The sequence below is a fragment of the Leucoraja erinacea genome, chromosome 5, assembly GCF_028641065.1.
Source record: "Leucoraja erinacea ecotype New England chromosome 5, Leri_hhj_1, whole genome shotgun sequence".
Classification (NCBI taxonomy): Eukaryota; Metazoa; Chordata; class Chondrichthyes; order Rajiformes; family Rajidae; genus Leucoraja; species Leucoraja erinaceus.
The window spans coordinates 16,717,894-16,742,992 of NC_073381.1; the positions used below are offsets into that span (position 1 = coordinate 16,717,894).

General features: G+C 41.3%; 1 pseudogene; it reads left to right on the forward strand.

Annotated features, from left to right (window-relative positions):
• The first annotated feature begins 1,820 nt into the window (after positions 1-1,820).
• On the forward strand, positions 1,821-22,206 carry LOC129696956 (katanin p60 ATPase-containing subunit A1-like; annotated as a pseudogene).
• Positions 22,207-25,099: the final 2,893 nt, after the last annotated feature.

The following is a 25,099-nucleotide window of genomic DNA, read 5'->3' on the forward strand; positions in this document are numbered from 1 at the left end:
CTGGCAGCCCCTCAGTCACTCAGAGATGGTGGACTGGCAGACTCAGTCCACTCGGCCAGGCGGGCGGGGGAGACTGGCAGCTCAGTCACTAGGAGGCTAAGGTGGCTGGCAGTTTCAACTCGCGGGTATTCCTTGAAATTACATTTCAAGCAGAGCGCAGGCACCAAATTCAATTTCATAGCAGTTCAGGCCAGAGTGCAGGCAACTAAATTCAGTTTCATAGCGGCTCCATCTTTTACTTCGCGGCCACTGACGGACACCTCCCTCCTCAAGGGTCTGTTTTGAAATAGCCGTTGGCGGTAGTGGCAGAAGCAGCGGCCTTTATCAGGCCTGGCGCGTGAAGGCATGAGCCAAGTTTGCCAAGCCAGGGCAAAATGACTCCCGGTTAGGTGCGCGGGCGGCCACTTTGGGTGTCAGCGGCACCCGGGAAACCGATAACTTTCGAGGCCCTTTTAGGTTACACACAACACTCATCGTCCCCTCCCCCCCCCCCCCCCCCCCCCCCCCCCTGTCCCAATCCCCCCCCCCCCCCCCCCCCCCCCCCCCCCCCCCCCCCCCCCCCCCCCCCACCCCCCCCCCCCCCACCCCCACCCCCGCCCCCCCCCCGACCCCCCCCCCCCCCCCCCCCCCCCCACCCCCCCCCCCCCCCCCCCCCCCCACCCACTCGCCAACAAGGGCAGTCCCCTAGTCCTCACCTTTGCCCACCCCACTACGAGCCGTCACATACAAACAAGTAATCCCTCCGTCAGTTTTCGCCACCTCCAACTGGACCCCGTCACTCGCCACCATCGTTCCCATCTCCTCCCATGTCTGGCCCTTCCGACAAAGCCCGCTTCCCTCCGTAACTCCCTTGTCAATTCTTCCCTTCCCTCCAGTACACCCCTCTCCGGGTACTTTCCTTTTTTCACCATTTTTGTGTACCAACCAGATTATTTTTCGCTTGTTTCTAGCATTGTTGCTAGTTTGTATAAATCCGAGGTATTCTAAATTTCATTACTGGCTTTATTTTTTCTACCTATTTTATTGTTAAACAGGCATAGGGGTATATTTGAACACATTACCGAAAAGAAACAATTGAAAGGGGAAAAAAAAAGGGAAAGAGAAAGAAATTACGATTAGCATAATAAATAATGTCTGCGGTGTAGCGGCACCGAATGAGGGTGTTGGCTCGAGCTTCAGCTACCTGTCATGACTCATGCAGGTGAGATCTGCTTAAAGTAGGCTTACAACCTCTAAAGCACATGACAGTCCTCGTAACCACTGACGAGGGTTCTGACTTGTAAGTGGTCTGACCATTAGGTGCCGCCACAAAGGGAAAATACACACAATTAGAATAAAACAAATGGGCCTACAGAGTGTGAGAAATTAATAAGGAAGCAATTACTAAAGGTGAGCTGGCATAACATCATATTATTTAACCTAAAATTTCCCAGGATTTCAAGTGAATTTTGAAAACAATTGAATTCTGACGAAAAGCTCCACAATTAGAGTTGAGAAATCAATTAATTTGTGTTTGTTTTTAGTCTACCGCAAATTAACTCCTTGTTGTTATTAATAATATTATGAAATCGCTCTTGTCCACTTAGTTCAGCTGGATAAAATCTTGATGTAAGATCTCTTGAGAATTATAATGTTGTAATGGTGTGTGATATTCATGAAGGCCCCAAAAGAAGGATGGCTGAATTAGAAAGACTGTTTGCTGTATTTAAAGCCTAGGGTGGGGTGGGGGGGGGGGGTGTATAGGCAGGAGTAAAATATTCAAGATATATTCTGTATTTTTCAAAAGTTATATTTCCTCATGTTTTAAAAATGTTATTGTTTTTCTAGAATGTAATGAAAATGAGTCTTCTTGAAATAAGTGAAAACGTGAAGTTGGGCAGAGAATTCGCCTTATTGGGAAATTATGATTCTGCATTGGTATACTATCAGGGCGTGGTTGAGCAGATTCAAAAATATTTATCCTCTGTCATAGATCCTACATACAAGCAGAAATGGAATCAGGTAAAACAAAACGGGACTTTTTCCATTTTTTTTTTTTTAATTGTTGGATTTAGAGTTATAGGACTGCTTTATAGTTAAACTTTGCCAAGAGTGATGGCCAAGATCCCATAATCTGATAATTTTGAGGTTGTATGCTATACATAGATACATAGACATTGGAGCAGGGGTAGGCCATTCGGCCCTTCGAGCCAGCACCGCCATTCAATGTGATCATGGCTGATCATCCCCAATCAGTACCCCGTTCCTGCCTTCTCCCCTTGATTCCACTAGCCCTAAGAGCTCTAACTAACTCTCTTTTGAATGCACCCCAGTGAATCGCCCTTCACAGCCTTCCGAGGCAGAGAATTCCGCAAATTCCCCCCCCCCCCCCCCCAACATCGGGAACATGTTTCCTGCATCTAACGTCTTAAAGATAGCGGAGTCACGGAATATGGGGAAAAGGCAGGAACGGAGTACTGATTGTAGATAATCAGCCATGATCACATTGAATGGCAGTGCTAACACGAAGGGCCGAATGGCCTACTCCTGCACCTATTGTCTATTGTCAACCCCGTAATAATTTTTTTGTTTCTATAAGATCCCCTCTCATGCTTCTAAATTGCAGTGAATACAAGCCCAGTCGGTCAATTATTTCATCATATGACACTCCAACCATCCCTGCAATTAGCCTCGTGAACCTACGCTGCACTCCCCTCAATAGCTAGAATGTCCTTCCTCAAATTAGGAGACCAAAACTGCACACAGTACTCCAGGTGTGGTCTCACCAGGGCCCTGTACAACTGCAGAAGGACATCTTTGCTCCTGTACTCAACTATTCTTGTTATGAAGGCCAACATGCCATTAGCTTTCTTCACTGCCTGCTGCAGTACCTGCATGCTTACTTTCAGTGACTGATGTGCAAGGACACCAAGGTCTCGTTGTACTTCCCCTATTCTTAACCCACACCCTTCAGATAATAATCTGCTGCCTTGTTCTTGCCACCAAATTAGATAACCTCACATTTCTCCACATTATATCGCATCAGCCATACTTCTGCTCACTCACCAAACCTGTACAAGTCACACTGCATCCTCATAGCATCCTCATCACAGTTCACACTGCCACCCAGCTTTGTGTTGTCTGCAAATTTGCTAATTTTACTTTTAATTCTTTCATCTATACCATTAATGTATATTGTAAATAGCTGCAGTCCCAGCACCGAGCCTTGCAGCACCCTACTCTTTGTTTCCTGTCTGCCAACCAATTTTCTATCCATGTCAATACCCTACCCCCAATACCATGTGCTCTAATTTTGCCCACAAATCATCTGTGTGGGACCTTATCAAAGGCTTTCTGAAAGTTCAAGTACACTACATCCACTGGCTCTCTTTTGTCCATTTTACTTGTTACATCCCCACATAATTCCACAAGATTAGTCAAGCATGATTTCCCCTTTGCAAATACATGCTGACTTGGACTGATCCTGTTATTGCTCTCCAAATGCGCTGCTATTACATCTTTAATAATCAACTCCAGCATCTTCCCCACCACCGATGTCATGCTAACCTGTCTATAATTCCCTGCTTTCTCTCTCCCTCCTTTCTTAAAAAGTGGGATAACATTGGCTACCCTCCAATCAACAGGAACTAATCCAGAATCTATAGAACATTGGAAAATTATCACCAATGTGTCCACGATTCTAGAGCCCACCTCCTTGAGCACCCTCGGATGCAGACCATCAGGCCCTGGGGATTTATCAATCCCAATAGTCTACCCAACACCATTTTCTGACTAATGTGAATTTCCTTCAGTTCCTCCATCTGAGATTGTTTGTTTCTTCCTTAGTGAAGACAGTACCAAAGTATCTGCTCAATTTGTCTGCCATTTTCTTGCTCACCATAATAAATTCACCTGTTTCTGTCTTCAAGGGACCCACATTTGTCTTAACTAATTTTTTCCTCTTCACATACCTAAAGAAGCTTTTGCTATCGTTCTTTATATTCTTGGCTAGCTTACCTTCGTACTTCATCGTTTCTCCTCGTATTGCCTTTTTAGTTACCGTCTGTTGATCTTTAAACGTTCCCCAATCCTTTGACTTCCTGCTCATCTTTGCTATGTTATACATCTTCTCTTTTATTTTTATACTATCCTTGACTTCCCTTGTCAGCCATTACTACCCTTAGAATCTTTTTCCTCTTTGGAATGAAATCATCCTGATTCTTCCGAATTATTCCCCCCAGACATACCTGCCATTGCTCTTCCACCGTCATCCCTTCCAGTGTCCCTTTCCAGTCACCTTTGGCCAGCTCCTCCCTCATGCCTCCATAGTCCCCTTTGTTCAACTGCGATACTGACACTTCTGATTTTACCTTCTCCCTCTCAAATTGCAGATTAAAACTTATCAAATTATGGTCACTACCTGCTAATGGTTCCTTTACCTTGAGTTCCCTTATCAAATCCAGTTCATTGCACAACACTAAATCCAGAATTGCCTTCTCCCTGGTAGGGTCCAGTACAAACTGCTCTAAGAATCCATCTCGGAGGCACTCTACTAAGTCCCTTTCTTGGGACCTTACTCTTTTATCCCTTCTTGAACTTTCCATCCCATTAATTCGGGTGTCTTTTGTTACTTTTCCTGTACTCTCTTCCCCTTTAACTTCAACCGTATGCCAACCCCTCTGCCCCGCTATTTAGTTTAAATTCACCCTTGTATACCTATACACAAATGTTATTGTTACCCCTATCACTATTACAAATCACTATTCTATTTTGAAATCAGTCATCGATTCCTAACACAGATGATATTTACTGTGTACAATTTATGCCATATCATGTAGGTCCAGACTGATGGCTTCTATGCAAACAACTACAAATAAATCCATAGACTCAGCTTTATTGGTAAACTGTTGTCTTGTGCAGTTTAAACAATCCTTTAAGCAGGTCTTTTTCAAATGTACTTTTACAATGTTTTTATTTCTTCACTTAACAGATTGGTATTCTTTTGTTTCCCGCTTCAATTCTGTACATTAGATAACTTTGACTGTATCATTCTGGGAAATGCCTTCAAAACCTTTGGCTTGAGTTTCCCTTCAGCTTAGAATCCATTCAACTCCCGGCCTTCCTCAAATTTCCAGATTTTATTGAAAGATACATTCTGAATAAAATCCCCAAAAATGGAATTTTAAAACTTTAATTGCTGATGCTGGAAACGCAAACCAAAAAGGTCATGCAGCATTAGTGGAGAAAGAAACAGATTTGATGCTTCATGCCAATGACCCTTTATCGGAACTGTAAAGTCCATGTTAGGTTGCACAGAAGGAGAGGGACAGAGAGAACGTAGTGATTGGGTGCAGACTACCAAGTTATTTATGCAGTAATTAGAGACGTATGGAAAAAATAAAGGAAAACAAATTGAAGCAGTGTGATTTTCACCAGATCCAATACTTTATTCCTTGGAGAGTAGGAGGCTGAAGAGTGATATAAGATCAAGAGGGGAATAGGTCCGGTGAATGCACAGAGTCTTTTACCCAGAGTAGGGAAGTCAAGAATCAGGACATGGGTTTAAGGGGAAAGATTTAATAGGAACTTGGGGGGGGCAATTTTTTTCCCCCACAGTATATGGGTATATGGAATGAGCTGAAAGATTTAGAAGGATTTTGGCCAAATGCAGGCAGGTAGGACTAGAGTAGATGGGGGCATCTTGGTTAAGTTGGGCTGAAGGATCTGCTTCCCTGCTGTATGGCTCTATGACCATGACTAAAGGGCAGGGGGTTCTGAATTTATTAAATTCATTAACACGTCCCAAGGATCCAGATGGTAGATGAGACGCTGTCGTGTTTAACAAATAGCCTTCAAAATGTAGTGCTTCTTACCTTAATTCTTTATTTATTTATTTATTTGCATTTCAGAGGATAACATAAGGAATAGAAACAGGATTTGCATTCAGCTCCTGATACCTGCTCCATTATTCAATAAAATTATAGCTAATCTTTTACCAAAGAGCTCCTTTTTGCGCCAATGTCGTGTTTCGTGCTTCCCCCAAATTCTAAAAGTTAATGGCGGTGAGGAAGAGTAACTGATGTTTTGTAATGTGATTCTACTAATATGAATGAATTCTACCTATTTTTGTAAGTAGCATTAAGTTTCTTAACTGAATAATTCCTATGTTGTTTTGTTCCCGTAGATATGGCAAGAGATAAATGAAGAATGTCAGCACGTCAAAGAGATTATGGCAACGTTAGATGGGTTTAAGAATAACAATTCTCCATTGCAGGCTGTTCGGCATGAAAGAGGTCAGCACATGATTTAGATGTCTGGTCATTGCCTGTATAGCCTGTAGAGCTGCAAGTAATCGTGAGATATCTTGTATCTTCTGGTCAAGAGTCCACATCCTGTAACAATAACTGTTTCTCTTGCCACAGATGCTGCCTGGCCTGTGACTGGTCTTTATTTCAGATTTCCAGCATCTGCGAGATTTTGATTTTCATATCATACGATGTACTGATGATCTCAAAACTTGGTGGGAAAGTATTCTTCTAACTTAAGTTTTGAGAAGCAAAGTGTGCTTGAAATAATTATTATTTGCTTCAAAGCATAGAATTACCAGATACCTTTTTGTGTGGATGGTGAAAGAAAAGATCAAAATACAGTTTTAGTATCATTCCCTTAACAATTACAGCGATGTTAAGTGTCGATTAAGTGAAGTTAAGACTTCATTGGGAACTAAAAAATACATTTAACAAAATCCTAGTTTAAAGTTAGCTAGGTGTTAAAGATAGAATTGATGGTAAGATGCATTCAGAATTCCTAAATGCTTGCCAGAGGATGGAGTTCTATTTTGTTATAATTTTAACCTGCATTATAATTGCAAATCACTGTGAAATACATTATGAAATAAACCAGGACTCGCCTATCCTGTCATCAAAGGTTCTAGGTTTGCACTGTGATGACATTTGCTGACTTCTCGAATAATGACCCAACGCATATCCACCGTGTGCAACATTATGTTGTTTAGATCTCTTTCACCTGAGGCCAGAAAGTCACTTGCTCCGGTGAATTTGGGGGATCCAGAATGGACCAACGTTGCTATCAATGTGAGAACCACCAAAATTCCTTGATGTTCTCAATATCATTCGGAAGCTGCTTTTTAATTTTTGGCAGATGTTGGCCAGGAATTCCCATGAGTATGAAGATGTTGTTCGTCAAGGAGACTTTGACCATGTGGTAATCTGACAGAGCATGGAATAGAGTGTCTGTCTTTGGGTGTCTCAAAAGTGACCTACTAACAACACGAGTTGCTCAACATGACTGGCCAAGTATAACTCGGGCCTTCATGCTCCAGATGTTGGCCTAAAATAGATGACGGATGCTGTTTTATTATTCCAGTGAATTTGGAAAATTTTGCAGAAAGAACATTGATAGTATTGTTCCAGTACCTTAAGTGCATGTTGTACGTAATCCGAAGCACATCGGAGGCAGAGATCACTTCTGCCTAGTGTACCTTGAATTTTGTGCCAGTTCTGAGAAATGAGCTTCAAATGTCAATTTCCTCAAGAAACAAAGACACATGGAGATGAGGATAAAATATCAGCAGCTAGTGTCTTCTCACTGAAGATGGCTCTCAAAGGGGCGTGGTCCACGTGTTTCCATGGTCTCATGTGACACTTTATTTTTGAAGGGCAGTGTAATGTACAGCAGGAACATGTGGGAGTTTTTTGTGTTTGAATATTGATTTAAGGCCAGTCACGCGGGTGCTTCAACAAACCAATGTGATGGCATAAATCTTGATGTCCGAGCATGACACAAATGACAACCGTTTCCTCTGTGCTGCAGTTCATTAATGATCTTGCTCGAGTTGGTTTGGAGATTCAACTTTTCTCCAATAGATACTTTCATCGGAAGCGATATGTGCTGCCTTCGATAACATTTTGGCCAGACGTGGGCCCGGCATTTCCATAGTATGAAAAAGATGGTGTTCGTAACCAGAAAGAGAGATTACTTGATTCCATGTGGTAATTTGGACCAAACTCCAGATGCATGTGGTCGCAGCGAATTAGAGTGTCTGTTCTTGGGTGTCTCACTTCATCAGCCAGGAGGAACAGTGGAGCAACTACTCAAATTCATCTCCATCTTATATTGGTTGTAATGGATTGCATGCAAGCCATGCATTCTAGTCAATGGTTTACACCAAGCCAGTCTATGTAAAAATGGTAGGCGAATAAGACTGGATCAATGTCTATTAGTTAATTTAACCATACCCTACTGCAATTAGATATTTGAAATAAGGAGCACTAAAAAAAATATTGTTTTAGGAAAGCATTGGGCTTAGTCAATCCATTTAAAGGGATAGACTTCAAAAAACAAAATAAAATCTTTCAATATTTAAAGTAAGATGATTGGAGCAAAGAACAAATAATTAATTTTTGTGGGTTTAGGTTTATTGATATTGAAGTGTGGGAATATTGGCTGACTTACTAAACCAAATGGATTTTTATTTCTCTTTAAATAGACCATCGCCACCCCGAAGGAAAACGACAATCCACTCCTGCAATGACCTTAGAGCTCCTCAGAAAGATCGCCTAGGGGCTCCAGTTAAAGGTTCTACCCGTCCAGTATCTCGCAATGGAAACAATGACAAAGCCAAAGTAAACAAAACCAAGGAAAAGAAAGGGAAGGAGGACAAGGTTAAATTTTCATAACAAGAAACTAAAAAAGCTGTGCTAAAGCGTTGGGAAATAATGGAATATAGCTTGTAAAGGGTTTTTTAAACTTGCATTTTTTAATGTTCAGTGAACAGTTTCTCTCATTGAAATGTCTGTTGTGCAATAGGAATTGCTATATCCTTTGTTAATGACTTTTTACCTTTTTCTGTTTTCAGTGGGGGAGTGAGTTATGTTGTATCTCAGTTTCACAGTGTGTTGTGACCTTATGGACAGTCGCATGTTATCAAGACTTGCAAAAGCAAAAGGTTTTTGTGTATGTGTTATTTTTCAAACGCCATCTGTCCTATGCAACGCTTTTTACTTTTTATTTCGATTTTTTTTATTTTCAGGGAAAGCATAAACTGGAACATCAATTCCCAGTCATGTGGTATGCATGTCGCTCCAGATTGTTATTTGGTAGTTTGTCACCAAAATAAAGGAATGTATAAGAGTTTTATTTTTTAAGAAATAATCTTTTTAATCTATATGTTGATAGATCAAACAAACTGATGCCTCTGATAGTGAGCCAAAAAAATTTGATGGGTCTGGAAATGACCGGGGCTTAGTGGAAGCTTTAGAGAGAGATATAATATCACAAATCCCAATGTATCGATGTGGAGTATAAATCATTGATGTCTGTATCTATTGAAAGCAAATAACAGTATGTCGGGCATTGAATATGAATTCAACAACACAAATTTGGTTTTTTCAGGGCTGATATAGCAGATCTGGCACTAGCCCAAATAAAAATGCTGGAAGAAGCACTTGTAGTTCTGCTATGTGGATAATAAGCCACCCGCAACTCCTTTAAGGGAGACAGCCATGCTCTGGAAATCGTAAGATAATAGTTATGTCATCTCTTTCTCAAAGGTTATTAAGTCAAATACTGTACATATTTGGGTGTGTGTCTTTATTTATTTGATTTTTTATTTGCCCATTGCATTATGTGTTAAATGAATCATTATCCGAATCGCGAATAGCACTTTATTTGCCAAGTATGTCTTTGCACAACCATTACCTAGGTAATGTTCATTTGCCAGTTCAGTCATATCCAAACGTAAAAAGCAACAGATCATCCCCTAATAACAGACATTTTAACATGAACATTCCACCACAATGGACTCCTCACTGTGATGGAAGGCCGAAATATAGTTCCATTACTTCCTTTGTCTTCGGCGGTCGGGGGGGCCGAGCACATGACCCGTTGATGGGGAACGATCTTGACCCCCCTGTAGCCAGCGGCGTTTTGGGCCTTACGACGGAGTCGACGGCAACGACCTAGCTCCTGCATCGGGAGGTTGTCAAAACTCCCCGCGCTGGACACAATCAAACCTTGCGTCGCGACTTATGGTCGAACCTTCCAAGACGAGTGGAGCTCACGACTCGGTCCTCTCCCGAGACTGCGAGCTCTTGGTGGTAAGTAACACAGGCCGCATGTTGGAGCTGATCCCAGGCAACGGGACGCGGCTCGATGTTAAGTACGCACCCCCGGGTGGGGGCCACGACGCAGTCCGAGGAGGACCTACAGCTCCATCGATGGAAACGGGCAGAGCGCCTGGAGAATGCGATGTGAAAATCAATCGCCATTTCCTGCAAAGTAAGGCCGAAAAGAAGTTTCCCCCCACAACCCCCCCCCGAACCCCACCACCACATAAGACAAATGGAGGGAACAATTAAAACAAACTTTTAACAAACACTAAAAAAAATTTTAAAAGATGAAAAAAACGAGCAGACTGCCGGCGGACGTGCCCATGTACACGTGCCCTGGTGGAACCGGTAATGACACTACACAAAATTAGAAGAGCGGACTACACAAACCATACAAGGCATGTGTCATTACAAAGGACAGAATACAGAGAATTGACATGAACTAATATATCTATAAAGATCTTTTTAAGAATGCTATCTTATCTAAGGGATGGATACAGTGGCGTAGCTGCTACCGCGGCACCAGAGCCCCGGGTTTGAATCTTCCTTGGGTGCTGTTTGTGTGGATTGTGTGCGCTTTCTCCATCTATAACTGCATGGGCTTCCTCGCGTGCTATATTTTTCATCCAATGTCACAAAGATGATTCGGCTTTGTGGTTTTAAATTGGCCTCTATAATTGTCCCCGTGTGTGAGGGCCCCCCTCCACGGCGGGGGTGGATGCAAAAGTGCCCCCCAAGAGTGAGAAACATAGTGCTAGTGTGAGTAGGAGTGATCAATGCTCCGCAAGGACTAGGAGGGTTTGCGAAGGTTCTGTTTCCATGCTGCTCTTTACAATAATCAGTTTAGATGGGGTCTTAATAACACATTTACGTTGAATTACAGACTGGGTCTACCTGATCCAGACCACTTCTTGTATCCACGCCCTTTTCCCCACCACCATCAATGCTTTTCTCTCATGATACAATATTGTCCTATTTAAGTCGTTATTAATGACTTTCCATTGCTACAGCTCCATTTACCCCAGTCAGTCCCGTTCTCACCTTCTTCCTAGCCAAAAAACAAGCATAGGGATCCCCTTGTCCTTACCGTTGTGCGGTATGCCCCTATCACTGAATCATTTAAGAAACAATAGAAACAGATTAATTTTTTTTTAATTAATTCAAAATTAATTTAATAATCTCAAAAAGTGGAATGGTTCCAATTTTCCATTTGTTCAGCTTGAAGGTTGTGAATGAGGAAAGTCTAGACTATCTGCGGAAAAATAGTATGAATGTTCAATTCATCCAATTTAGGTAACTAATTAGAAAAAACTCTCCCATCTCCTCCCTTCCCATCTTTCTCCCGGCCCCCCTCTCTCTCTTCCTGTGTTCCACCTGGATTTGTACCCATTTCATTCTTCCCTTTCAACCTATATTCCTTCCTCGGGCTTCATAATTCACCCCCCCCCCCCCCCCCCCCCCCCCCCCCCCCCTCTTCAAATCCTGATCTCACACATTTTCTTTTCATCACATATCAGTCTGAAGAAGGGTCTCGGGCCAAAGGGTCACCTACCATGTTCTCCAGAAATGTGCCTTGCCCACTGACTTACTCGAGCACTTTTTTTCTGAAGAGATCTGCTGAACATTAGCTTTGTGCTAATTTCAACATGGGTAATACTGCCCATCTGCTTCCCTGGGGTGATTTTAATTGTTGACATTGCCCGACAGAATCAAATTCACAAGGAACTTAGGGGATACATTAAAATTTCTACAAACCTTGTTGCGCCAAAACTAAACTACATGATTCCTATCAACTTAATTTATTTAATCGGCACGGACTTGTAGGGCGAGATGGGCCTGTTTCCGGTGCTGTAATTGTTATATAATCCAATGTTCAGATCTTTTAAATTTGTAATTGCTGGTATTGTGTCTCTTTTGTAATGCAAGGATGAAGCATTGCCATTTGTATATAAACGTGTAGATTTTGAGGATATGTTCACTTGCTTTATAATTCAGGGAGTTCTGATGGTTGGCCCCCCAGAACTGGTAAAAAAACAATGTTGGCTAAAAAGCTGTTGCGACAGAATGTGTGAACAACATTTTTCAACATTTCATCTTCAAACTTACATCCAAGTATAGGGGAGAGGCGGAGAAACTGGTTCGCCTTCTGTTTGGAAAGGGTAGGTATGGAGAAATAATATGTTAATCTAAAAGCTGTTAAAGTAGGTGCAAGTTTGTAAATTAAATCGCTTTGACAGTTAGTGCTATAAGGTCATAAGTGATAGGAGCAGAAGTCTAGGCCATTAGGTCCATCAGTATACTGCCATCAATCGTGGCTGATTTACATCTCTCCAAACCTCATTCTCCTGTCTTTCCCATATATTCAAGAATCTATCTATCTGCCTTAAAATATCCATTGACTTGGCCTCCACGACCTATTGTGGCAAAGAATTCCACAGCTCCCCTCCTTCTAAAGGAACATCCTTCATTCTAAGGCTGATAGAAATTATTGGATGTTTGAACGTGACTTCCCGATATGGTACATAGAGGGGAATTCCAAGTGAGGGTAGAGCTGAGTTACAGAGAAACTAACCACATCCAGTAGAGGTACAGTGTACTATGCATTGTTTGTGTTAGATAGAGAAAAGGAGACAGCGTGTATTTAACAAGGTAGCTCCCTCAGCCCCCCCATGGAAGTTGTGAGTAAGGAGGAGGGAGCGGAAGCATAATATGGTAGTTGTAAGGAATTAATTTAGAGGGTTTGTAAAGGGTGTTCAGAAGTCGACATGGTATGTTTGCCCACCTGATACAATGAGGAACATCCTGAATAGCTTTAAAGGATTTTGAAGGGGAGAGTATCCAGTTATAATTGTACATGTTGAAACCTATAAACGGTAGGGAATGAATGTTTCAAAAGAATTTGGTCAGCGTAGAGTACTTGTCTTCTTTCATGACAAGGAGGAGGCTGGTCTAGATTATTCAATGGAATCTTTTGGTTAAAGGAAATGATTCGCCCAACTTTGGCATGTTGTCTGTGATAGTGTTGTCATTACCTCTGTTTGCTGAGAAAACTATGACAAGTGACCTATTCTGGTCTTCTGGTGACTGTAAAAATGGGAATAGCTTAGTCTTTTTATACACTATCAGAATCAAAGTAAATTAGAAAAATAATTAATAGTTTAGCATTTCTGAACTGCCAATAAGTCTGATAATACAAACTCCAGACTTCCGTTAAGTGATTATGTGACAGCAGTTCTGTTAGAACTTGCATTAGCCAGGGAAACCCAAGGGGGCTATTAATGGTTAAAGTGAATAAGCAGTGACTAATAACTGGATTGCACCGGGGAAAGTAAATTTGAAGATATCTGCGTCAGACATAAAGTTTAAAACGGGTGCGGTATTTGGTAAATGGTGAAAAAACTGGAAACGGTGCAAGGTCCACAGGCACTCGGTATAGTGTGTTGCCTGTGTATATGTCTCGGCTGGGATTACTGTAACTGCACTTTATTTGGGAGTTAGCCAATATGGTCCCTTGCATTGTCTTCCAGTTGGGTTCAGAATGCTGGCTGCTGCGCTTTTTAACGGAAATTGTCAATAAGAGGGAGCACATTAAAGCCTATTCTGGCCTACCTCCACTTGCTGCCTGTGTACTCTAGAGTTAATTAAAAGATTCTTTTATTTGTTTGTAAATCTTTAAATGGTTTCGCCCCGCCTTACCTCTCTGAGGCCCTACGCTCCTGCTCGGTGCTAGGTCAGCTGATCAGCTGCTTCCTGGAGGTAACGAGGTATCTAGGCGGAAGCTCAGTAAAAGTAGCCTTTATTGTCATTCAGACCTTTCGGTCTGAAAGAAAATTTCGGTCAGAGGGGATAGAGCCTCCTCTGGTTGCTGCTAAACGACATTATGGAACATTCTACCTTTGACAACATTAGGCCCCTGCACTGTCCATTTTCAAAACTAGTCTTAAGACCCTTTTCTATCCTGGGCTTTCGACCCTGCTGAGAGACGGTTGCTCCTGTTTAGTCGTTTCTATTGTTTTATTGTTGTTACTGTATTTTAATGTTTTACGTTTTTTCTGTTTTATGTTTAGTTTTTATGTTATGATTAGTCATGCCTTGCAACAGTTTACTTTCAGTGGGTTGTTTTTAAACTGCTCTATAAATAAAGTTCAGTTCATGATGGACTGCACACAAAGCCAATTATTTTGCACGTCTAGGATTATAAAAACAGCTGCAGATACTAGAAGTGTGAAAATTAACACACACAAAGGCTGAGGATTCTCAGGCGGTTCTGGCAGTGCCCAAAGATAGTCCAATGTTGGATGGAAAATTAAAATGAATATGTACCTGGGAAATCAGATTGCCATTGCAGACCTTGTGAATGCTCTGTTTTCCCCCACAATAGCACTGAGATAAACGCTCTTAGCCCATCAGACTTTGACATAAATCCTACACCTATCACTGATTGTCTTTCCGTGAGGACTCGTACTGGACTAAAACTCGTCCTCCTCATGGTTGATGAGATGGGAACTGAACCAGGGCGTCATGGATAGAAAGGTCCCTTCAGAATCCTCTTCCTCACTCGAAGGCTGGAAAGGGGCGGGGAGATGTATTGGGGGCGGAAGCATATTGAAACTGCTGGGTTGGTGTTGGGAGGACAAGGACAAGGGGAATCCCTATGCTTGTTGGCTGAGGAATCCTCTCGATGGGGAACTGAAACTTTTTGGCGCCGCCCTTCCTGGCAATACAGAACATTAGCAGTGGCAAGTCAAGCCACATAGTGGGAAGGAAGCCCATGATTAAGGAAACTAATAATATAAAACTTCAGAAGCAAGGTGTCGGGAAAGTTCACCTCCCATACCAAATTGAATGGAACCAGAGAAGCTGCATAGCATGAAAATTAAAGTCTTTGCTGCAAAGCACATATGGAGAAGAAAGATGTGGGTAGTCTATGGACAATAGCATATATTGTTTGCTGGCCTAACTTCTGGAGGATGGAGATATAGAAGTTCGGAAAAGGAAAGGAAATGAATAGGCCTGTTAGCACTGAGACACAGAATGGAAAATTGCCATTGAAGGTAATGAAACTTTTCAATTCTGCTACTGAATACAAGTTTCAAGGATGACAATAGTCTCTGCTGTATTCTGAAATTCCAATAGATTTCAGGTTTCAACGCAAAAATAAAGATAATGGTTGAGAAACAGCTTGGCGACTAAACCGTTCACAATTATTTTAAAAAAGAATACAGATGCATACTCCCAAATTGAGAAAAGAGTGGTGTGGGTGAAGCTTGGGGATCTTCTAGAGAATATCTGTGATATAGTGGGAAGGAAGGGTAGGTTTGATTTCGCAAAAGTTCACCTTACTGACTTTACTGTCACTAAAATTAAAAAAAAACGCGGGGTTCAACGGTTTATGTGTAGTGTTTCCATGGCTGAAGGAAAAACAATAGAAAAAGTTTCATGAAAAATGGTTGGAAATGATGCTGAGGAACATCACTTGATAATACATTTTGTTTTGTGTTTGAGGCCAGATTTTATGCCCGGAACACAACCATTTTCATTGAGGGAAAGTGACGCCATTTGCAGCGTAGAGGAACTGCTGAAAGAACATGAAGCGAGCAGAAGAGTGAAAGCAAATTAGCCTCGTTCAGATGGATTGGTAATTTTTCCATTTTCTTTCCTTTGTTAAGCATGCGGGCCTTTATCAAATAATCATTCTTTTATGCGCTCAAGGGTTAATTAGCTGCAGGGTGATTGGTACAGACCTTGGTTACCAAGCTTTAATGTGTTGATGGGTTAATGTCCACTGTGCAAACATTCCAAAAGAAGTTCACATTAGCAGTAAGATTTGTTAGAGACCAATTGAGGTTTTTGATTGTGTTTATTTTTCTTCAGTTCAATTTGTACTCTTTTGGGCTGCTGAAATAAAGTACGGACATGAGAAGAAATACAGTGTGCCATTAATTCTTTTATACCAAAGCCTTGCGGACAGAGTCATCTGGGTCGGATTTCGGACATTTTTCCGATTTCGAATGAAAGAAATTTTTAGCGTTTTAGAGTGAAGGTATTGGTAGGTAGCGCGGGGGCGGCTGTGCAAATGTCTGGAGCGATCTGCCTCCTCCCCGGAGACGGGGCATCATTGTAAATCATTGCAGTAAATGTTAGTCAGTTAGTTTGGAGGATTTTATGTGGTGGGGGGTGAAGGGGGAAACTTTTAATTCTTAGTACCTACCTGGGCGGGTGACGGGGACCACAACATTAGCGGATCATGGGGCTACGTCCGGCAGCGCCGGCGGCAACGGTGGAGCTACGACCCGGCAACTCTACCCCTGGACTGCGAGGCGCTCCAAATCCAGCTCCGCCCGCGGCCCCAGCTCTCCGCGGCTGTGGGAGGGAAAGCGCATCCGCGGCCTGGAGCTTACAGCCCCGCACGGCGACCGGGGAAGGCATTGCCAGCTCCAGCGATGGTATCCGGGCTGCACTGTGACGCCGTTGCGGGATCTCCCAACATTAGCTGGAGCTGGGACAAGTGGTGGGCGTCCTGGGCACTGCGGGCGGCGGGCCGCGATGGATTTGGAGCCTCTCGCAGGCCAGGGGTAGAGTTGCAGGGGTCAGCGGAGCTACAACCGGCGCGCCGCCCGCAGCCCCAGCTGGGAGTTGGCGGCCACAGCGCTGCGGAGCTTTACTGCACGGCGACCCCGGTAAGGCATTGAAACCGCTCCCGCCTCTCCGACCAGGTGGGGGACTAAGAATTAAAGTGCCAAGCCAAACACAAATTGCCATGAAATCTGTAACCACCTTTAGTATTACGAAAATAGGGGGAAAAAAACTACAGATGGTGGAAACACCCAGCAGGTCAGGCAACACCAGTGCAAAGAGAAACAGTTATTGAGCAGAAGGGGAGTTTTACAATGTAGGCCTTTCTGGAGGAGAGGAGTTTTAACTTTATAGTTGGCATTCCTGGACACGGGTATTAACTCTGTTTCTCTTTCCACAGATGTTGTGTGACCCGTTGAGGGTTTCCAACCTTTTTTCTGTTCATTACTATTCCCTTCCAATTTGAAAAACCCTTGTGTGTCCGACCTTTGCCATTTCTTTTTGAAATGTGTGTATTTGGTAAATATTCAGGAGAACAATGCTTTTACTTATCAGTGGATGTACATTTGCATGTATCAGGAGTTTGGTTTTATTGCTTTTTATCCAGTTTCCTTTGCTGTGAGCATTGCTGGCAAGGTTAGCATTTAGTAGCATTCCAATGTGTTATTGAGAAAGTGGTGGTGAGCAAGCTTTTTAAACCACTGCAGTTCCATTGGTATAGTATTTTTTGAGAGAAATTACAGCATTTAGCTGATGACAATGAAGAAACTATATTTCCAGGTCAGGATGATCTGTGGAAGGGAATTTGCAGGTGGTGGTTTTCCTATGCATCTTTATGCGAGTAGATATGCTATCCAAGGAATGGCAGTGTAGTTTATGAATGGTGTATGCTGTGGTGTACAGATGCTAAAGGGAATGAAATATGGAAAAGCTGTGAACGGGATGGAATCTTAGAAAATAATCAACTAATCCGCAAGGCATTTTGCTTTGCACTACGCACTTAATACCATTTAATAATTAATCCGCTTAAAAGAAGACTAACAGTTACTGAATATACATTGGACAAATGTCATTGCAACTGCTATGGGTAATTTATTTTTAACTTTTCATTTGAGTGCTAAAAATTGTAAGTTCACTTTGCAATTCCTTTTAACATTTCTACTTTGAAATTCAGTGTCAGCACAGAAGCACTTTTTAAAATAGAAATTACTGTTTTGACTAACAGCAAACTTGTTTTGATCTATCATTCCGCCTTCATTGATTATTGACTGGAGAAATAATTCGGTCAATGCAGTGTGATTTGTTCAGTTTATACATTCCCTTTTAAATATGATGTGTTATTTTTGGAAATTTAAATCATGTTTTGTCAGCATAAGAAAGGAATTTGCTCGGCCAGATCTCTTGATCTCTTCAAGGAACGTATTTGTTTTGAATCTATTTGTTCAAGAGAAAAAATGTACCTGACCATCTGAGCGTCAGTTTAAAATTAGGTTCATGGATTTTTTTTGAATTTTTTTTTTTATTTTTTTTAATTGATCATTTCGCTTTAGGGCATTAATGTTCAATAAAAATAAATGTAAAGTATTCTCAGATAGAAAATTTAAAGGAATCCCAAAACATATTCCCTAACTTGTTAGAGATTTTACTTGTCCAATTTTTAGCTGCTGCAGACCATCTGTGAGCCAGAGCCTCTATGGTAATGAGAGGAAATGAATAATTACCCTATTTCCCATTTAGATTATGTTATTTGCTTGGTTCAGTTGGCATTTTGTTAAAGAGAATCTGGAACTTGAAATGATAAATTGACTTTTATGTTTATTGTGCTGTATTGTAGGCGTTGGATGTGCATCAGATAATGATGAATCTTCCAAGATGGTTATGGTTCTGGCGGCAACTAATTTTCCATGGGATATTGATGAAGCTCTAAGGAGGCGACTGGAAAAGCGGATTTACATTCCTCTACCTTCAGGTGCTGATTGTTTTACCCCCCCCCCCCCCCCCCCATTTAAAATGCAGTTATTGAAAACAGTTTGAACTTGATGGAGATTAAAGCATGTTTCTGCAATGACCACATGATCTATCCGATCTTCATTTAAAGGTTTGATGTATGCCCTTACATACATTTCATTGAACATAATGGTATCTGCTTTAGTTATTTCTATTTCAGCATAGTTCTGAAATTCTCAACCAGTTTATTTTGTAGAACTATGAATATAACCATATAACAATTACAGCACGGAAACAGGCCATCTCGGCCCTACAAGTCCGTGCTGAACAACTTTTTTCTCTTAGTCCCAACTGCCTGCACTCATACCATATCATACCATAACCCTCCATTCCCTTCTCATCCATATGCTTATCCAATTTATTTTTAAATGATACCAACGAACCTGCCTCCACCACTTCCACTGTAAGCTCATTCCACACCGCTACCACTCTGAGTAAAGAAGTTCCCCCTCATGTTACACCTAAACTTCTGTCCCTTAATTCTGAAGTCATGTCCTCTTGTTTGAATTTTCCCTATTCTCAAAGGGAAAAGCTTGTCCACATCAACTCTATCCCTCTCATCATTTTAAAGACCTCTATCAGGTCCCCCCTTAACCTTCTGCGCTCCAGAGAATAAAGACCTAACTTATTCAACCTTTCTCTGTAACTTAGTTGTTGAAACCCAGGCAACATTCTAGTAAATCTCCTCTGTACTCTACTTTGTTGACATCCTTCCTATAATTGGGCGACCAAATTGTACACCATACTCCAGATTTGGTCTCACCAATGCCTTGTACAATTTTAACATTACATCCCAGCTTCTATACTCAATGCTCTGATTTATAAAGGCTAGCATACCAAAAGCTTTCTTTACCACCCTATCTATATGAGATTCCACCTTCAAGGAACTATGCGCGGTTATTCCCAGATCCCTCTGTTCAACTGTATTCTTCAATTCCCTACCATTTACCATGTATGTCCTATTTTGATTTGTCCTGCCAAGGTGTAGCACCTCACATTTATCAGCATTAAACTCCATCTGCCATCTTTCAGCCCATTCTTCCAAATGGCCTAAATCACTCTGTAGACTTTGGAAATCCCCTATGCAAAAGTTATATGAAGAGACACAAATATTCTTATGATATATAATTCAATTCTTTGTTTAAAGGTGTTAACAGCCAAATGTATCTATTTTCAAAAGAGACCTCTCTCTCAATTTGTAGCAATACCGCTGGAATGAATCCCAAATTATCCTGTTGGTATTATCACTAGTTGAAGAAGTTGATTAGTAAAATGTATGTGAAAAAGAGCTATCAAAAAATCTTCACAGCTCAATCAAAACCTTAACTTCTCTGTTTGAAATCGAGACCTCTTTTTAGGTGCCACTTTGGCAGTATGTGTTGTCAAAGTAATTTAAAATACCAAATAACATTTGCTTTTGCCAATTTATATTTCAGCATCCGGCAGAGAGGAGCTTTTGCGGATAAATCTGCGAGAACTGGAAGTGGCAGATGATGTGGATGTCAAAAAAATAGCTGAACAAATGGAAGGGTATTCTGGAGCAGATATTACCAATGTTTGCAGGTTTGTTTTGGAACACCATCTATTTGGTTCCCATTTGTTGATGCCATTGATATGATGGAAAAATCTACTTTTAAAAATGAACTATGTCAAAACGTAACGTTGTATCTCCATTGCAAAATGTTTGTTTGGATAGGTCAGATGTTTTAAATAAAAAACAATGAAAGCCACTCAATGCACACAACTGATTAGTTGGTCGTATTTCATGCTTTGTTGAATGAGAAAAATGAATTAGCATTTTTCTGCAAAGCAACATTGGCTACAGTTCTAAAATAAACAAAAAAACTGCACTGGGATAACTTGAATCTAGGAAATGCAAGTTCTTTTTTATTTGCACCTTTATATTTATTGTAAATACAATGTTTACTTGTGTAAAACAAGAACAGATTTTCTTGGTAACACTTTGGGTATTTTACAGTTATCGTTCTAAAATAGAAACTCTATGCACATTGTACACGTGAATACATGTTTAAGAAAGAACTGCATATGCTGGAAAAATCGAAGGTAGACAAAAAATGCTGGAAAAACTCAGCGGGCGAGGCAGCATCCATGGAGAGAAGGAATAGGTGAAATTTCAGGTCTGGACCCTTCCTCACTGATGTCGGGGGCCTCCCCTCCGACATCAATGAGGAAGGATCTCCTGAACACCTTCACTCAGTCCTCCTGGACCTACCTGAACTCCCGGTTGCTAAACATTTTAATTCTCCTTCCTATTCCCACATTGACCTTTCTGTCCCAGGCCTCCTCCATTGTTAGAGTAAGGCTAAACGCACATTGGAGGAACAGCATCTCATATTTCGCTTGGGCAGCGTGTAACCTAGTGGTATGATTATTGATTTCTCTAACTTCCGGTAACTCCTGCATTCCCTCTGTCTCCATCCCTCTCCCACCCAATTCACACCAGCTTTCATTCTCACCTAGCTACAGCTGCCAATGACCTGTTTCCTTTATCATTGTTACTTTTTTGCATATCTTTCAGTAATTTGTTATAAACCTCTCTACATCATCGTCTATATCTCTCATTTCCCTTTCCCGTGACTTTCAGTCTGAAGAAGAGTCTCGACCTGAAACGTCACCAATTCCTTCTCTCCAGAGATGCTGCCTATCCTGATGATTTACTCCAGCATTTTGTGCTTATCTTCAGTTTGAACCAGCATCTGCAGTTCTTTCCTACACAATCTGACTTTGTCTGCAGACCTCTCAGTCAGGATGTAGATGAAGAGCCAGTGCAGAATTTTAGTGTTGAGATATTAGGTCATTAATGTGAAACATTAATTCTGCTTTGCTACCCACAACACCTGCCTGCCAGCATCTATAGTCTTTTGCTTTTTAAAACCTGTGGTATGGTGGGGAATATGAATTTGAATGTGAGCCTGCAGTGTGGTCAAATTATTAATGGAGAATCATCTGCGTCATTTGAACAAAAAGGGGAATAAAGCACGGTGGAGAATTATGCAACTTGCTTCTCTGACCTCAAACCTGAATAGTATTTCTTTTCTGCAGGGATGCCTCCATGATGGCCATGCGACGTCGCATCCAGGGCCTCTCTCCTGAGGAAATACGAAATATTTCCAGGGATGAATTACAGATGCCAACAACCATGGAAGATTTTAGAATGGCATTGAAAAAAGTTTCAAAGTCTGTTTCTGCTGCTGATCTTGAGAAATATGAGAAATGGATTGCTGAGTTTGGCTCCTGTTGACCAACATAGACATCTTTTAATTAGTAGGAGCTATATATTTTGGGTTCCTCGGGTAAAACAAAAGATTGCCTTCTCAACTACAGGCCAAAAGTAATTGGCAAGAGTGCCTTACTTACAATGAATGTCAGAATCCGTGCTTATTTCTTTGATGTTTAACTTTGTAGATTTTTTTATTTAAACCACAGATATTGCAAAACCAAAGTAAAAGTTCTCAGAGAATCTTGCCATCAGGATTTGTTTAAAATTTAACAAGTGTGAAAAATTCTATTTAAATCTAACTCTTTTGTTTCCAGCAATGTTAATGTGCTTCGAAAATGTATGACTGTTTTCTGGATCATTTATAACTAGCTTAACAACTGTTAAAACAAAAATATTATAAGTTTTCATTTTACTTGTTAAATTAGCTCCCTGTTGCAATCACCCTCATTCAGGCTAATCAAGCATGTTCATTTTCAAATGAAATAAAAAGAAATAGAGGAAAAATAAAGTAAAATAAAGCTAATGATATTTCAATATAATTCTTTTAATTATTTTTATTAGATTTTGAAGGTGAGTGTAATGAGTCGACTCGAATAGACATGAAGATACAACACGTGTTTATTAAATCTACATACAGCAAGGATCTGCAGACATCACATCTCCGAGCTGCTACTCATTCTAACTAGCGTAAGCAGGCACTTGATAATATGAAGCACCTAACAGGCAGAGTCCAACTAACAAACTATAATTGGCTAGTATGAAATAGCCAATCTACATCCTTCCTTGTAGAAACAAAAGAAGCATCGGTGGCTAAGCAATATAGGTGGAATGTTAATAATACATTTGCAAAGTTACACAAGCGCCATATCTAACGGGTGGCCTGCAAACCCATCCGGCCCGTGTGCGGTACGAGTCATTGTGGAGTAAGGAGCAGCACTGTTAACAATAAATACCGTTTGTTCACGCAACTTTGTGACCTGTGATTCTTGGCTGGACTCCTGCGAGTGAGTCCCTGCTACAGATTCACTGATTAAAGTCCTGATTTAATTCAATCAACTTGTATAGATAGGTTCTTTTTATTTGAATGGATGGTTAGCTTCTGGCAGAGATCCTGTTTGGGCAATCGACTGATACTACTTCTTGGGTATAAAGGGGTTGTTCTTTGTAGATCTTTATAGATCTTGTTATTTTTCAAGGCAGAAGAAACTTTGAATTACTGGCATTTCCTTTTTTTCAATCATGTTTGGAAACTTGAAAAATAAATTCCTCAGATTGTGAGGCACAATGAGACTGAGAGGGGAGACGACTGGCTTAGAGGTCCATCACAGCAGGCAATCTGGTAATAATCAACACCTTTTTTATGTATTTAAACAAAAATGTTGGAAATTGAGTAATTGTCAAGAGTCTGGTAATTCCTAATATTAAACCAATTCCTCTCACTGGTGCACTTTTAAATTGCATCTTTTTACCATTAGCATGGAGGCCTCAACCAAATGTCATATCTCATGGGGGGGAAATGATTTTGGCTACAAAATATGAATACATTCTTCTGGATATAGAAGCGGTGTTTAGCATCACCCCTATACCCATGTAATTGTGCTGAATGTTCAAGCTGGCTCATGAGATGCAGACAACTAATGTTACAGCTGGACAATGCTCTAATGTGAGGTGATGCCTTTTGGGGCGTCTAAGTGGCAGGACTTACACAGTGAATGGTAGGCCTCTGGGGAGTGTTGTAGACCAGAGGGATCTAGGAATGCAGGTGCATGGCTCCTCGAAGGTCGAGTCACAGATAGATAAGGTGGTCCTAAAGGCTTTTGGCACATTAACCCTCATCAGTCAGAGTATTGAATATAGACGTTGGGGGGGTCATGTTGCAGTTGCACAAGACGTTGGTGAGTCAGCAAGTATTGCGTTCAGTTCTGGGCACCATGTGAGCGGAAAGATATTGTCAAGCTTGAAAGAGTTCAGGGAAGATTTACGAGAATGTTGCCAGGACTAGAGGGTCTGAGCTATAGGGAGAGGTTGAGTCGGCTGGGTCTCTATCTGGGCCTCCATGGATTGGACAAGTTTGGAGGGATATGGACCAAGCTCAGGCAGGTGGGACTAGTGTAGCTGGTACATGTTGGCCAGTGTGGGCAGGTTGGGCCAAAGGGCCTGTTTCCACACTGTATCATTCTATGCCTCTATAATGCCAATTTTTAACATCCTTGTTCAAAATCTTAAAACACCAAAGGGAGAAATGTCGTAGATGGTTTTCCACAGCAACTGTTTTAAACTGTTTGAGGTACAATGCCCTTCATCTTCATGTTTGATCCTTCATTTGATTTGTGTGTGCAGTTTGGAGGAAATAATTACACCAATTTAGTAATTTGATTTAATCAGAAGCGGGGTATGGAGTAAGTCACTGCAGGATTTTGGATATTTTGGTATAGGTTTCTTTGACTTTTTCTTGAGCAAACCTGCATCTGCTTTTACCAGCCTTGAACCTCAGTTTTTGTACTGCATACTGGCCAAAGAATCCTCCTCTTGTGAATCTTTGGAAATGGGAAGAATGCACCATAACTGTTTATTCTTGTCCTTTTGTCTATCTAAGTGTCTGACACCAAGGTAAATGTTCCTTCCAGTTAGAAACATAGAAAATAGGTGCAGGAGTAGGCCATTCAGCCCTTCGAGCCTGCACCGCCATTCAATATGATCATGGTTGATCATCCAACTCGGTATCCTGTACCTGCCTTCTCTCCATATCCCCTGATCCCGTTAGCCACATGGACCACATCTAACTCCCTCTTAAATATAGCCAATGAACTGGCCTCAACTACCCTCTGTGGCAATTAGGTCAGTTGATTTTATTTTCTGCACATAACTTGTATTTATTGGTTAAACGCTAAATTGAGGTTGATTTTTCTTGCATGAGATCATTTCCAAATTATGGTTTATAATCATGAAGAGATCATTTCAGGTACCAAGGCCATGAAGAAATTGAGATGGTACATAAATCATGAGTGGTAGTACATGTCTGAGATGGAAGGGGGTGATGCTCATTCATGGACCAATTTTCCAGAGACCATCCACGAGTAAAAATTACATGGTCGAAGCCAGTCTTCAACATAGTTGGAGGTAGGTCTTCTTCATAGTCGAGGGAGGCCTTCAAAGGAAGTCAAAA